Raw genomic sequence first — 14,250 nt, forward strand, 5'->3', positions numbered from 1 at the left:
TCTGCTTTAACTGAGTATCAGTATGTTTTAAAAGCACCAATAAAATGCAGTCACCAATGAGGTGACTATAGTTAACAATACTGTTTTGTGTGTCTGACAGTGACTAAAAGAGTAGATCTTAAAAGTGTTCATCACAAGAAAAAAAATTGTAATTATATGCGGTGATGGATGTTAACTAAACTTATGGTGGTGATCATTTCACAATACATACATGCATCAAACCATTATGTTATGCCCCTAATCTAATCCGATGTTACATGTCAATTATATCTCAATTTAAAAAATAAAAAGCCACCCCATATAATTCCAGTATGCAACCAGGATTGAGAAAAATGGAGATTATAAATTGACATCATTAAGGGTCTTAGGAGAAACTTCAGTGAAATCTTTACATATTTGTCCCTTGCTGCTAAATCAGAACTATTATCTGTAGACCTTTACACTATAATATGTGGCAGACTTAAATTTTATATTATGTTACAGACTGTGCAGGGGACCCTGATTCATCGTGGAAAAGGAAGAAAGAGTGAAAATAAAGCAGTTGACATGTCCAAGGTCAGGGATAGCCTCGCCCTCTGGAGAAGAAGAAAGAGTGTAATTTGGGGCTGATAACTGAAGAGAGATGGCTTTAGGAGCTTGGCAGTGATGTGTCGGGTACCCTGTTGGGGTTAATAAGTCAAAGTCAAAAGTTTTGAGAAAGATGGTGCAGATCAGGGAGTTTTCATGATTGGAAAGAGTTCTTAAAGAACACTTACGAGCAGCCCTTACTCATTTATTGATTCCATTCTTTCTTTCAGGCAGCAATTATTAATTGAGCAAGTATTATATGCAAGGTACTGTGTTAGGCTACAAATGCAGTGCTTCCCAAGATACTCTCAGGTTTGATAATATGCTACAATAACTCATGGAACTCAGGAAGAGCACTGTACTTAAAATGACAGTTTTATTGTAAAGGATGAAAACCAGGAAGAACAGCCAAATGAAGAAACGCACGGGCAAGGTTTGAGAGGGTTCTAACGTGAATGCATCTGTGCCCTCAGGACATTTCACTATCGTGGCATCTTGATACATATCACTGACCAGAAAGCTCACCATCTCCTCTACACCCCAAGTTTTTACTGGAGTTTTGTTACGCCCAGTGTTTCTTTTGGGCAGGGAGTGACGGGGAATATAAGACTGATGAAGAAGGCTGGAAAATGACCAGGGCCATCTAGACCATGTTGATATATATCCTGAAGGTAATGGAAGCGTTTTAAGAATAATGTCATATAATAAGGAATTTGGCCAGTTTTTGTCCCTGGTTCCTGAGGGATAACCTCTAAATCCATGGAATTTCTTGAGTAACTAGGACTGAGTTTATGCTAATGAGATAAAGGGCTTCACACCAGAAAAAACAACCATGTCATTAGAGACTTGGGGCTTAGAGCCACATGATATCAGCCTGACCTCTGAGGAAGGAAGTGGGCTGCAGATTGACTTCTGTCACTTTAGCCGATGGTTCGATGATACCTCAGTAATAAAATGCAGGGCTCGATCCCAGGACCCTGGGATCATGACCTGAGCTGAAGGCAGACACTTAACTGACTGAGCCACCCAGGTGCCCCCCATGAGTTTCTTTAGTACATTATCAAACCTGACAGTGTCGTGGGAACCCCTGAATTTGTAGCCAGCTGGTCAGAAGTGTGGGTGATGGGGGAAGCCCCAAACTTGTGACTAATGTCTGAAGTGAGGGCTGTTCTGTGGGAAGCTATGCCCTTAACCTATGAATTCTGCACATATTCCAGATAGTTGGTGTAAGAATTGCAGTGCAAATAGGTTTGTGTGTGTGCATGCATGCACGGGTGCACATGCATGTGTATGTGTGGACACGTGTATGCGTGTGTGTGCACGCATGTGCATGTGTGTGTGTGTTATGGCTAGTGATTTGCTCAATTCTCCTCCCATGTTGCTGTTTTAGGCTCAAACTTAGATCTCTAACTTCCTCTTGGAAACCTGTCCAACTCTTGAAGGCAGAGTTTGCTGCTTATTACTTGTTTCCCAAAGGCTGTCATTCTTTTCTCTGTTCTGATGTTTACCCAATGTATTAAAATGATTGGTTCACATGGCTGAATCAGTCCCTTGACTGATCACTCCTTGAGGACAAGGATCTTGTCTGATTCTTCTTCAGGTCCTCAGGCCCCACCTGAGGCCATGAATGAAGGAATAAATGAATGAATGACTGTTCAGGTGGAGGGCAGGAGAGGGACCTCAGCAGTTTTTATAGCTTCTTAGGTGGCTCCATGCTCTTGTCATGGATGGACTTCGGGAGGAAATAAATGGACAGCAGTGAGGAAGTAATACAGTGGGCAACGTTGTCACACAAATTTAAGAATTTAAATTGCAAGGCAGTGACTATTACTAACATATGTATTGATAAATGTACACATCTAGCCACCATGTTTCTCAAAACTAAAAAGAAAGGAAGCCTAGATCAAAGTGTGTTTCTTAAATTGTAATTCTAGGATTCCTGGCATTGGAAAATTCCCAAGGGCTGCCTGATCCATCTCAGGAATTGGTCCACCTCAGACTTACTCAGTCTAAGCCTCTGGCTGGACTGGGACCTTAACTTCTGCAGTTGTGGCAACCCATTTACCATCTAGACATGTGTATATTTGTAGATCCAGACATTTGCAGACAGCTGCAGATGACTACTGGCCTACCAGGAGGCTTTAACTGTTTTGCTGCTGTGTCCTATAAAATAATTTTGAAACACTATATATCTTTTAACATTTAAAAAATTTAAATCTATACCTAAATTTTAAACATCTAAAATACTTAGTTTTAATGGTTACAAATGATGTAAATTTTGGCATGTTGTAAATATTGACATTTAAAATTCTTATATTACATTTTAAAATATGTCCAGTGGAATATGAATGTCATAAAGATTTGATACTTATCATATTTATACTAAAAAGATGAACATGTTCTTTTTAAATAGTTGGAAATTTCTCCTTCCTTACCACTTAACTTCCTCCCAGATTTTTAAACTAATATAATATATTTTGTGAATGAAAAGCTTTACCCTACCATGATTTCCTGAAACAAAACTATGCATATAAATGGAAATATAAATGAAAATTTAATTTCCTGACCATAAGGCTTAAGTATTTTAAAAATCTTCTGGTTTGCACTATCATTATAATCATAATCGGTACACCATTGATCAAAACAACAAAAATACATTACAAGTCTTGATGACTAAATTATTTAACATTATGCATCTATTAAGGAGATGAACGAGTCTTATTTTTCAGGCAATGCATCTGTGTGTGACTATTACTAGAATGAGTCAGGATTCAGCGTCAATTTTATTCCCATTTTGAATTATTTTTACATAAGTGCTGAAAAACTTTGTTCACATAAGTTATTAGTGGAGAATGTAATGAGTTTTGTTCTGGTAATGTCACTCAATTATTTGAACTCCTTGCCATTTAGATGCCAAAAATCACCTAGCAATGTATCAGAAGTATTTTTAATTATCTAGTAGTTAGACTTTGCTTTAATTTTATTGAAAGCAAAGATTTGGAAATCATTTTGAAATGAAAAAGGATTCGTTACCTAATCTTTAGAGGCTTTCACTTTCTCAGTGTCAACAAAAATAGTTCACCTTTCCCTCTATTTACATCATGGAGGTTTTCTCAACCCAGGGATTGCTGCTTTATAGTAAGATTAGCCATGGAGAGAGGTTGAGGTTGGCCTTTTTTTTTTTTTTTTTTTTTTTTGGTGAAGTTAAAGCAAAGGTGGAAAAGAGATCCTGTATCACCCCTAACCCCAGGGGTGTTCTCAGATCATGTTTAGATAGGGTACGTATGTAGTTGAGGCTCTGGAAACTGATTACTTTGGAGCCTCCTGTCTGCCTGGGTGTCCCTTAGGTAGTCCTTGTATGTTCCCAGAGACCTGATTACTCCTTGCGGAGTCTCTGACCTACCTATTGAGATTTGTGGTAACTAATAATTAAGATGGGCCTTCCTTACTTGTGAGCCTTTGCTACTGCAGCTTTTGAAGTATTTATTCATGTTTCTACGGCTGAATTTAGTTCTCATAGTGCAGTTTAAAACACGGTTATATAGGAAAAACACACTGTAAACTTAGACTTTAAAATCATACACAAAGAGATAATAAATAACAAAATAATCAGCGTTAAATTTTTAAAGCATCTGGTATTCCTTTACATTATTCCATACAAATAAATTTTCTCTACTTAGGGATATTCTATTTTATTGTTGTTGTTAAATGACATTTGATGGGAAATTCTGACCACAGGATTGGTATTCAAGAGCAGCATTTAAGCTTCTATCTAGCTTTCATTTGTGTTTTTCAAGATCCCTGTACAGACTCCTGCACTTAATGGGACAGTGTCCAATCCCCCATATCCTCAGGGAATTTAACAGGTCCCCGAGGACCCCATCATGTGGCCAGAATCACTCAGCAAGCCTCAAGCAGTTCCAAAATGGCATGTGTCATAACCTACTTGGCGACTCCAATTATCCTTGAACCTCCTGGGTCAGTCAATGGAAGGGCTTCACCTTTCTCAATACGCAATGTCGTAATTTTACCTCAAGCCAAAATGTCATAGTGATATATTTTTCACTGATACCAAAGCAATCTTTTCAACAACCAGTATACCCCTAACAGCCCTGTAGTATTCCTTAAGACTGGAAGGGTTCAACATACAGTAACTACTAAAATAAAAAGCCCTATTTCTACTGGTTCTAAACTGGTTGTGTGCTTAAGAGTCATATGGGGTCCTTCTTTATTTTTTTTTAAAGATTTTATTTTTTGAGAGAGAGAGAGCACACAAGTGCGGGGTTGGGGGGGCAGAGGGAGAGGGAGAAGCCGACTTCCTGCTGAGCAGGGAGCCCAACACGGGGCTCGATCCCAGGAAGGACCCCGGGATCATGACCCAAGCTGAAGATAGCCACTTAACTGACTGAGCCACCCCGGTGCCCCTGGGGTCTTTCTTTAAAATGTAAATTTATACTCCCTGAATCAGGTCTTGATTTAGTAGGTCTGAAAAAAAATGCCTATTACTAGGTAATTATCATCTTGTATTTCTTGGGGTTGTCAACATTTGTATCTCATAACAAAAAATTAGATAGAAATGAATCTTCATCAGATGATTTATACAGTATGGGTTAAACACGACATAGCAATGATTTAGTAATAACAGTGAAATAATTAAAAAAAAACACAACTATTCCTTCATACAGCATCAAACACTTCCAGTGATCACCTCCCCAAGTCTGTTTCCATGTTGTTCACTAAAGAGTGTCAGCAAATTGCAGCTACCGCTGATGTCAATTAATTTTATTTTGATTATGTTCCCAAGTCTTTCCTTTTCTTCTTCAGGTAGTTCATTTTACTGTTAACCGGGCCAAATGTGAAAGTTCTGGCTCAGTGAAAGTTTATATTCATCCAACCCAAGACTCCTCTTATCATGTCACAGCTTAGCAACTAATTTAAAATTCCTCAAATTGGATGTGGTCTGATAACTGCATTGAAATGAAAGAAAGAATGAACATTAATGATGTGCTCACTCTGCACAGCACTCTTTATGGTTGGCATGCTTATTTCCATTCTACAGATTACAAAACCCCGGTTAGAGAGCTGAACGGACTCTTAGAAATAGAAAATGGCAGAGCTGGAAGAGGAACCCAGCCTGTTGACTGCAAACCCATGAGTTAAAACGTGTTGACAAACTACACATGTATTCTAGCAAAAAGAAAATGGATTTATTGAAGAAGATTCTTGTGACTGTGAGATCATCAAAAACATTTTTTTTATCAAACCTCACTTTAATTGTAGATGTAGTTGAATTCCTGAGGAACCAAAAATCCAAAGCTACTAACAACTTAGGGCAACGCTTTATTCCTTCTGTGGAGCTATCCTCAAGATTTCAAGTTAATGTTGGGAGTGTTCTCCTTTGTTTGCAAATACAAACACAGAGATATCTGGACAGGAAACACAGAAGACACATAAAGGGTTGAAACTGGAAAAAGAAAATCCGGTCATTGAATTTGTATGTTGTTTTCTTAAGCAAGGTGAGGTCAGGAGCCATGTGACATAATTCTTTTTATTGTGATGTCTTCTCAGGCCCTAATGTAGTGCTCTGCATATAGTAGTACTTCAGTGAACCAATATTTTGAATTGACTTTATAATGGAGTACATATTTCTTAAAATATTTATATATTTTCCATCTTGTAAAATATGGTTTAGAGAAAGGAGAGCTTGCAGTCCTTGCGTGAAAAATGGAACTGTAGAAGGTTAGAAATGGAAGGGCCTTAGGTATTCTCTGGAAGAGTGGTTTCAAATTTTTTTTAAATCTGAGAAACTCCCTTTCCCAAATTCACCATTTTGATATCAGTAAACAAATCAACACTTCCAAAACCACTTATTAAGGAATATTTATGTGATCAAAACACACAGGAATGAACATGTACTCTTGAAGCTTAGGGTCCCGTTTTTTAGAGAAGCATCATGGAACATAAAGAGATTGTCAATTGGACAAATGCAATCCTAAAAATGTCACCATCTGCAGATTGAATAATGCAATCAATAGTTTTAGCTTCTGTCAAAGTATTTATTGGTTTGGAAGCTTATTAGCCTAAAGGAATCACGAATTCAATTCAAGCAGTATACAAGAGTATTTACATTAAGAAACCTAAAACCTAAGATATTTGTAGCATCATTCTTCCTTTGTATGTATAAAGTTATCTGTTACATATAGCACATTTTCAGAGACTAAATGCATTTTACAAATCCTGTCCATTTTTATGAAGATGATATATTTTTATGTGTAAAAAAATCACAAAATGACACATTTGGAAAGGACCTGGAAATAATTTCCTCAGATTATTTAATTTTTACACATTGCTCATTTAAGAGGAAGACTGTAGGGATATTTGTGAAACAATCTAAACACAGCACCTTTCCATATTTTTATATTTTTTCTCAGTCTTTCCCAGTTGTTGTATACACACCCAATTCTATTCAACTTTATCGAGACTTTCCCAAATAATCAGCTTGATCTTCACAGATGCAACAACAACTTCTTTTTACCACCCATTATTTCATCACACTTCTTTAACCTGAGTAACTACATCAAGGACACAGTTGACATTAACAGGTTGGGAACAAACACAAGGGACTCCTGGCCAGCATTTGCCTCAACTGGGGGCACACAGCTCACTGGCACACCAGGACCTAAGTTTGCTGTGAGATCGATCAGTCAGCATGTTTTCCAGAGAGATTGGAGAGCTTGGCTTAATCTAGGGAATCCATTTTTGTACCCAATTACTGGGCAATCAGTATGTTAGGTGGGACTCTTGTTTAAGCAAATGTACTCTTCACCCATGCCATTTCTGAATGCCCATCTCTTGGATAAAATCACTGGCAGGCTCCATAGTTTCCTCTGGCTATTCAGAGATAAGAATAACTTCTAATTACTTCTATCTCAAAATATTCTCACTGCCGTAGTCATATAGAATAGTTTACTGTAATAATACATTAAAAAAACAAAAACAAAACTTTGACACTCATTCAAAGTTACAGCTCTCCTCAACCTCAGCTTGATCCTGCTCCAGGAGACAAATCTGCAGTGGGAAAAGAGGTGGGCAGAGGTTAGCTTCTTCTCTACTTCTCCATGTTTCATGTCTACCCTGCTAAGCCTAGGTTCTGGAGGAAGCAATTGCAGCATTTCCCTGGCCAAATGCTATTCCAAGGACTGATGGGAGAGACAAGGACGCTGTAGGCTACATCTAACTCATGTGACTTGAGAGATGCTACAAGTTCACATTTTGCAATGAGACCCTGGGGGACCGCACGCTGGGGGTACTGATAAACCTAGAAGGAAAGTAGCCATTGCACAAACTGCAGGCCTTATAATCAATAAAAGGAAGGTACTCTTTGCCTTTCCCAAGTGCATCTGTGTGCCGAGGATAGATTTGGGGGATCCAGAATGATTGTTTCTAAAGAGAACAGGATTAATATGGCTGAAGCACCCTGTACCAGAGGCAACCATTACCCTGAATTTTATGTTTGTTGTTCTCTTGCTTTTAAGCTTGGGAACACATATACTACATGTGTGTTTATTCCTAAATAACATATTGTTAGTTTTTTTGTTTTGTTTTATTTATTTGTTTGTTTATTTATTTATTTTTAAGTCGCTGTGCCGCGCCCAGTGTGGAGCCCACTGCAGAGCTTGAACTCAGGACCCTGGGATGAAGACCCGAGCTGAGATCAAGAGTCAGAGCCTTAACTGACTGAGCCACCCAGGCACCCCGAGGTTTTTGTTTGTTTGTTTTAGAACTTTATATTATTAGTATCACACTACACATCATCTTTTGCTGCATTATTTTGCTGAATATTATATTTGTGAGATTTATCTATATTGATTCATACAGCAATAGTTCATTTATTTTTACTGCTCTAGGTTGTGGTCGATTATACGAATATCTCATTTTGTTGATGAACATTTGGATTATTTCTGGTTTTTAGTTATCACCACACTGCAGTGCACATCCTGCACGTGCCTCCTGGTACATATAGCTACAGTTTCCTGAAGTTACATACCTGGACGGTGGTGGGGGAGTTGTAGGGCCTACACACCATCTTCCTTTCCAGAGTCGATTTGAGGCATAGAATGATGTTATGAAAATCATTCCCTTCATCAAGTGCCAAAGTCATCCTCCTTTTTCAGGGTCTCCTCGAGGACCTCGAGCTAGCCAGCAGTCTGCATGGGCTACTTTCCTTTCCGGTTAATCCTTCCTCCTGGGATGCTGCCCCCTGGGGTTTCATCTCACGTGAGACAGGGATTCCCAGGGTCCCCACCTCTGGAGGGCCCAGGACTCCAACTTTTTCGAGATTTCTTTCAAAGGGATCTCAAATGTCACTCCTTGACATCTTGTTAGTTCTTTGATGCATTTGGTAAGATTCCTTTTAAAAACTTTCAAGCTTTTTTCGTGGTCACCAGGAGAATTGGTCCAATTTACCTATTTTCACTCACAGAAGTAGAAATTCCACACTTTCAACTTTACTAGCTAATGCCAATTTGCTGTTCAAAAGGGTTTATCCACCCACTAACAGTGAATAGCATGTCCACTGATGAGAGATATTTACTTTCCCATGTGTACCATTTTGTACTCTTGGCCTTTTGTGCTCTGGGTATATATTACTTATTCAAAAATACATATAAAAATTATTAAAAATAGTAAGAGTGAATCATCATTAATTTGGAAGGCCGATGCCCTCAAGGAAACTAAGCCACATATTGTAATTTCTTAACCCTGCTTCCTAGTGTTTTCTTTAATTCAATATTGAGCTGATTATTATGTCAGCCAGGAAATTTTTTTATAGATGAAAATGTCTATATCCACAGAATCTAAAATGATTAGTGTCACTGGATTAGAATGGATCAAAAGATCACAGTGATGAGAAGAATTCAATCAGGAAGTCTTAATGTATATCAGAGAAATGACTAGTTCATTTGTTGCTATGGGGAAAATGATGTTTTCAGTTCCTTTCCCATTAAGGGCATTCTTGGATTTAGTAAAATTCAAAACAGGTCAGTATGCCAGGAGTACGAGGGCTGTAGGATGCAATGTTGTAAATAAACTCAGATGAATTTTGGAAATCCACTGTATTTTATTTAGTATATGAAAAAACAAAGAATCTTTTATCAGGGCAATAATATCTACATACATGTGTAAGTTATTTAGGATTGGACCCCAACGGACTTCAGAATTTGTTTAAAGTCATGAAAAGGCAAAATTAAAATGTCATGAAGAAGCAAACTGTTAATTTTGATTGCCAGTGAGTGAGTAATTTCTTAACACCTAGATTATTTTGAAGCTTATCGGACTTCCCTCCCTCCCCCAGGTGTCTAGAATTGCTGAAATGTAACATGTTTAAAACTAGGACAGATTCCCACTCATCCAGGATGATGTCAGAATGAGCTTTGTTCTCACACTGAAGGATGGTTCTGAAAATCTCTCACACTCTCATTACCCTGAGGATTCTATAATCCCCCCACATGATGGGTGCACCACTATTTGGGGTGTGTGGCAAAACTGCTTAATTGGAGGACCTGTCTATAATAAGCTGTTTTTGAAAATAACCTACTAATGCCATCAATTCTCATTTATTTAATTTTTCCTCTTAATACATATTTACCTAAGTAATATTTATGATTCAGAATTTAATATTGGAAAAGACTGATACCTAATAAGTGCTCAATAAATATTTATATTATTATTATTACTAATATACATTTATAATTAATCTAGAGCCTTCTGTATTCATAGTAATCCATTTACACTCAATAACTGGATTTCTCTTTTGAAATGTATCAATCTTTACTTCGTGGTCATAATTAAAATCTAATGATCTACAAAAAATTTATAAATTAGATAATCTCAATAGATGCAGAAAAAGCATTTGACGATATACAACATCCTTTCATTACAAAAACCTTCAACAAATTGGATATAGAAGGAACATACGTCAACATAATGAAGTCCATATGTAACAAACTTATGTCATCCTTAACAATGAAAGGTTAAAACTTTTCCTTTAGGACAGAAAAAGACAAAGGTGCCCACTCTAACCACTCTCACTGAACACAGTACTGGATGTCCTACCTAGAGCAATCAGGCAAGATAAAGAAATAAAAGGCTTCCAAATTGGAAAGGAAAAAGTAAAACTGTGTTTGCAGGTGATATGACCTTATATACAGAATAGAAAATCCTAAAGACTCAACTAAAATGCTGTTGGAATTAATCAACAAACTCAGTAAATTTGCAGGAAGAAAATCAACATGCAGAAATCATTTGCAGTTCTACATGCTAATGACTAAATATCTGACAAAGAAATTTAAAAAAATTCCATTTGTAATAGTATCAAAAAGAATAATATACTTAGGAATAAATTCAACCAAAGAAGTGAAAGATCTGAAAACTGTAAGACTTTGATGAACGTACAAATTGAAGCAGACACAAACAAGTGGAAAGATATCCAAGTTCATAGATCAGAAGATTTAATATTATTAAAATGTCCATACCACATAAAGCCATCTATAGATTCAATGCAATCCTCATCAAAATTCCAATGCATTTTCACAGAAATAGAAAGATCAATCCTAAAATTTGTATGGAACCACAAAAGACCCCAGTAGCCAAAGCAATCCTAAAAAAGAACAAAAAGAGAGCAAGAAGGAGAATCACACTTCCTGATGTCAAGCTATATAACAAAGCTATAGTAATTAAAACAGTATGGTACTGGTTTCAAAATAGACACATCAATGGAACAGAATCAAGAGCCCAGAAATAAACCCGTGAGTACATAGTCAAACTAATATTTGACAAGGGAGCCAAGAATACTCAATGGGGAAAGGATAGTCTCTAACAAATATACTGGGAAAACTAGATAATCACATGCAGAAAAGTGAATTTGGACCCCTATCTTACACCACTCACAAAAATTAACTCAAAATAGATTAAAGATTTAAACATAAGACTGGAAACCATAAAACTCCCAGAAGAAAACATAAGGAAAAAGCTCCTTAACTGGGTCTTGCCAATGATTGTGTATGACACCAAAAGCGCAAGCAACAAAAGCAAAAATCAACAAGTGGGGCTACATCAAACTAAAAAGCTTCTGCAGAGTGAAAGAAACTATTAGAATGAAAAGGCAGTGTGCAGAATGGGAGAAAATATTTGCAAAATATATATCTGATAAGGGGTTAGTATCCAAAATATATAAGAAACTCATATAACTCAACAACAAAAACAGCAACAATACAACCTGATTTAAAAAGCACATGTACAAGCACAGGGGGGCACCTGGGTGGCTCAGTCGGTTAGGGGTCTGCCTTCAGTTCAGGTCATGATCCCGGAGTCCGAGGATTGAGCCCCACGTCGGGCTTCCTGCTCAGCAGGGAGTCTACTTCTCCCTCTCCCTCTGCCCCTCCCTGCTTGTGTTCTCTCTCTCTCAAATAAATAAATACAATTAAAAAAAAAAGTGCACAGGAACTGAATAGGCATTTTTCCAAAGAAGACATACAGATGGCCGAGAGGTATATGAAAAGATGCTCACATCACTAATCACCAGGGAAATGCAAATCAAAACCACGAGATATCGTCCCATACCTATTCGAATGGCTGACATCTAGAAGTCAAGAGAGAACAAGTGTTGACAAAGATGTGAAAAAAAGAGAACACTTGTGCGCTATTGGTGGGAATGTAAACTGGTGTAGCCGCCATAGAAAACAGTATAGAGTTTCCTCAAAATATTAAAAATAGAACTACTATATGATCCAGCAATCCCACTTCTTGGTATCTATCCAAAGGAAATGAAAACAGGATATTGAAAAGATATCTGCATTCCCATGTTTATTTCGGTATTATTCACAATAGCCAAGATATGGAAACAACCTAAATGTTTATCAATGGATGAATGGATAAAAAAAGTTGTGGAATATTCAAACAATGGAATATTATTCAGCCATGAGAAAGAAGGAAATCTTGCCATTTGTGACAACATGGATGGACTTTGAGGAAATTATGCTGAGTGAGGTAAGTCAGAGAAAAAGACAAATACTGTATGATCTCACTTACATGTGGAATCTAAAAAAAGCAAATGTAGATACAGAGAGTAGTATGGTGGTTACCAGGGGCTGGGGGTGTAGAAATTGGGGAGATGTTGGCCAAACTTGTAGTTTCAAGATAAGTTCTAGGGATCTAATGCACAGCATTGTATTATAGTTATAACATTATTGTGTTATATACTTGAAAGTTGCTAAGAGACTGCTAATCTTACGTGTTCTCACCACACACACACAAAAGAAATGATAATTGTGTGATTTGATGGAGGTGTTAGCTACTGCTTGGTGGCAATACGCAATATATAAGTGTATCAAATCAACATGTTGTACATCTGAAACTTACACAAATCTATGTTAACTATATCTCCATAATGAAAAAGACCTATAAATCAAAGGCTTGACCCTAAAATAGATAGAAAATAAGAAGAAATTGGGGTTAGATACCACAAAAGGCAGCAGAGATGGTGACTATGCTTTCAGTGGTTCTGTTCTTTTTGTGCTTAGTAGAAAATTTTTCCTTTCTTATAAATGGCAGGAGAATTCCAGGCTTAAAATTTAAAATAATTTACAAGATGAGTGTGGTTCATTTCTAATAGGCCTAATTTATCCCTGTAGCTTTAAATAGGTTAGTCTATGAATGAAAAATCTTACTTGGAAAATAATTATGAAACCTAATAAATTTGACTTTAAATTGCCCCGGTAGGAAAAATAATGGTCACTGTTTCAGGATCCACTATTCTTCTATTACCCTCATGGGGTTTCAACCAATACAGGGGTCTCAGTGTTCTTCAGATAAGCATTTGGGAACTTTCATTTCTTTCAGGGGGGTGAGTGGCATGCAGCGGGTAGAAGGCAGGGGAAAGGTGAGGTGGAGGGGAAAAACAAAAGGGAAAGTACCATTACTATTTTAAGATTAAAAGCAGCCAACTCCAGAAAACATTTTTGTATTTTAACTCCTTAAACAGAGGGAAACATTTCAGTGTCATTTTTAACTTCTTACTCACGTGTTTTCTACCTCCAACTGACTGACTATAAAGGAAGATGAAAGAACACGTGTTCCTTGTGGTCACCAATTAAAGGACTTACTAGAACTTCTCCAAGACGCTACACTTCTACCCACCCCTACCCCCTTCTTCCTGTGCTCACTAAACCCAAGCAAGAACACGAGGAAGATGTGGTTGGAAGGTGTGAACTAGAGCTGGGGTTACAGGGGGTCTCAGATCCCAGAACTGTTCATGTGGTACTAAATGTTAACATTGTGACATGCTTTGTTAATCCCATCCATCCCTCTCCCTTCTCCAACACTGCCTCATAAATGCCATGGGTATGTGAGCTTTATGGTAAGGCGGAGATTATTTTAGAGCGACACCCTGCACCAGTAAATATACCTAATAAACATTTCTATAACCAGTTATTTCATCTTCAGGGAATAGTTTCTCCTACAGTGAGAGAAACTGACCCATCTCTAATGGCCAATTAATCTCAAAATGAGGGTAAGAAAATTAAGGGGACATGGTGAGCTGGAGGTCCTTCTGGAGAAGAAAAACCACACATTCAAGGCAGGGGTCAAAAATTCAGACACTTTGAAAGGTCCAGTGGGTAATAGGAA

At 37.5% G+C, this 14,250-nt stretch overlaps 1 long non-coding RNA gene across 4 annotated transcripts in view; it reads left to right on the forward strand.

Annotated features, from left to right (window-relative positions):
• Positions 1 to 14,250, forward strand: part of LOC118543906 (uncharacterized) — a 34,140-nt gene that overhangs the window by 19,024 nt on the left and 866 nt on the right. The window contains exons 4-6 of one of the 4 annotated variants that reach the window (XR_013445682.1): positions 8,206 to 8,333; positions 12,340 to 12,612; positions 13,607 to 14,039. This is a non-coding gene — a long non-coding RNA (uncharacterized LOC118543906). Of the gene's footprint in view, positions 1 to 8,205; positions 9,675 to 12,339; positions 12,613 to 13,606; positions 14,040 to 14,250 lie in introns of those variants that run through there. The other 3 variants (XR_013445684.1, XR_013445683.1, XR_013445681.1) reach the window with 3 other exon arrangements.

Source organism: Halichoerus grypus, chromosome 2 (genome assembly GCF_964656455.1).
Source record: "Halichoerus grypus chromosome 2, mHalGry1.hap1.1, whole genome shotgun sequence".
Classification (NCBI taxonomy): domain Eukaryota; kingdom Metazoa; phylum Chordata; class Mammalia; order Carnivora; family Phocidae; genus Halichoerus; species Halichoerus grypus.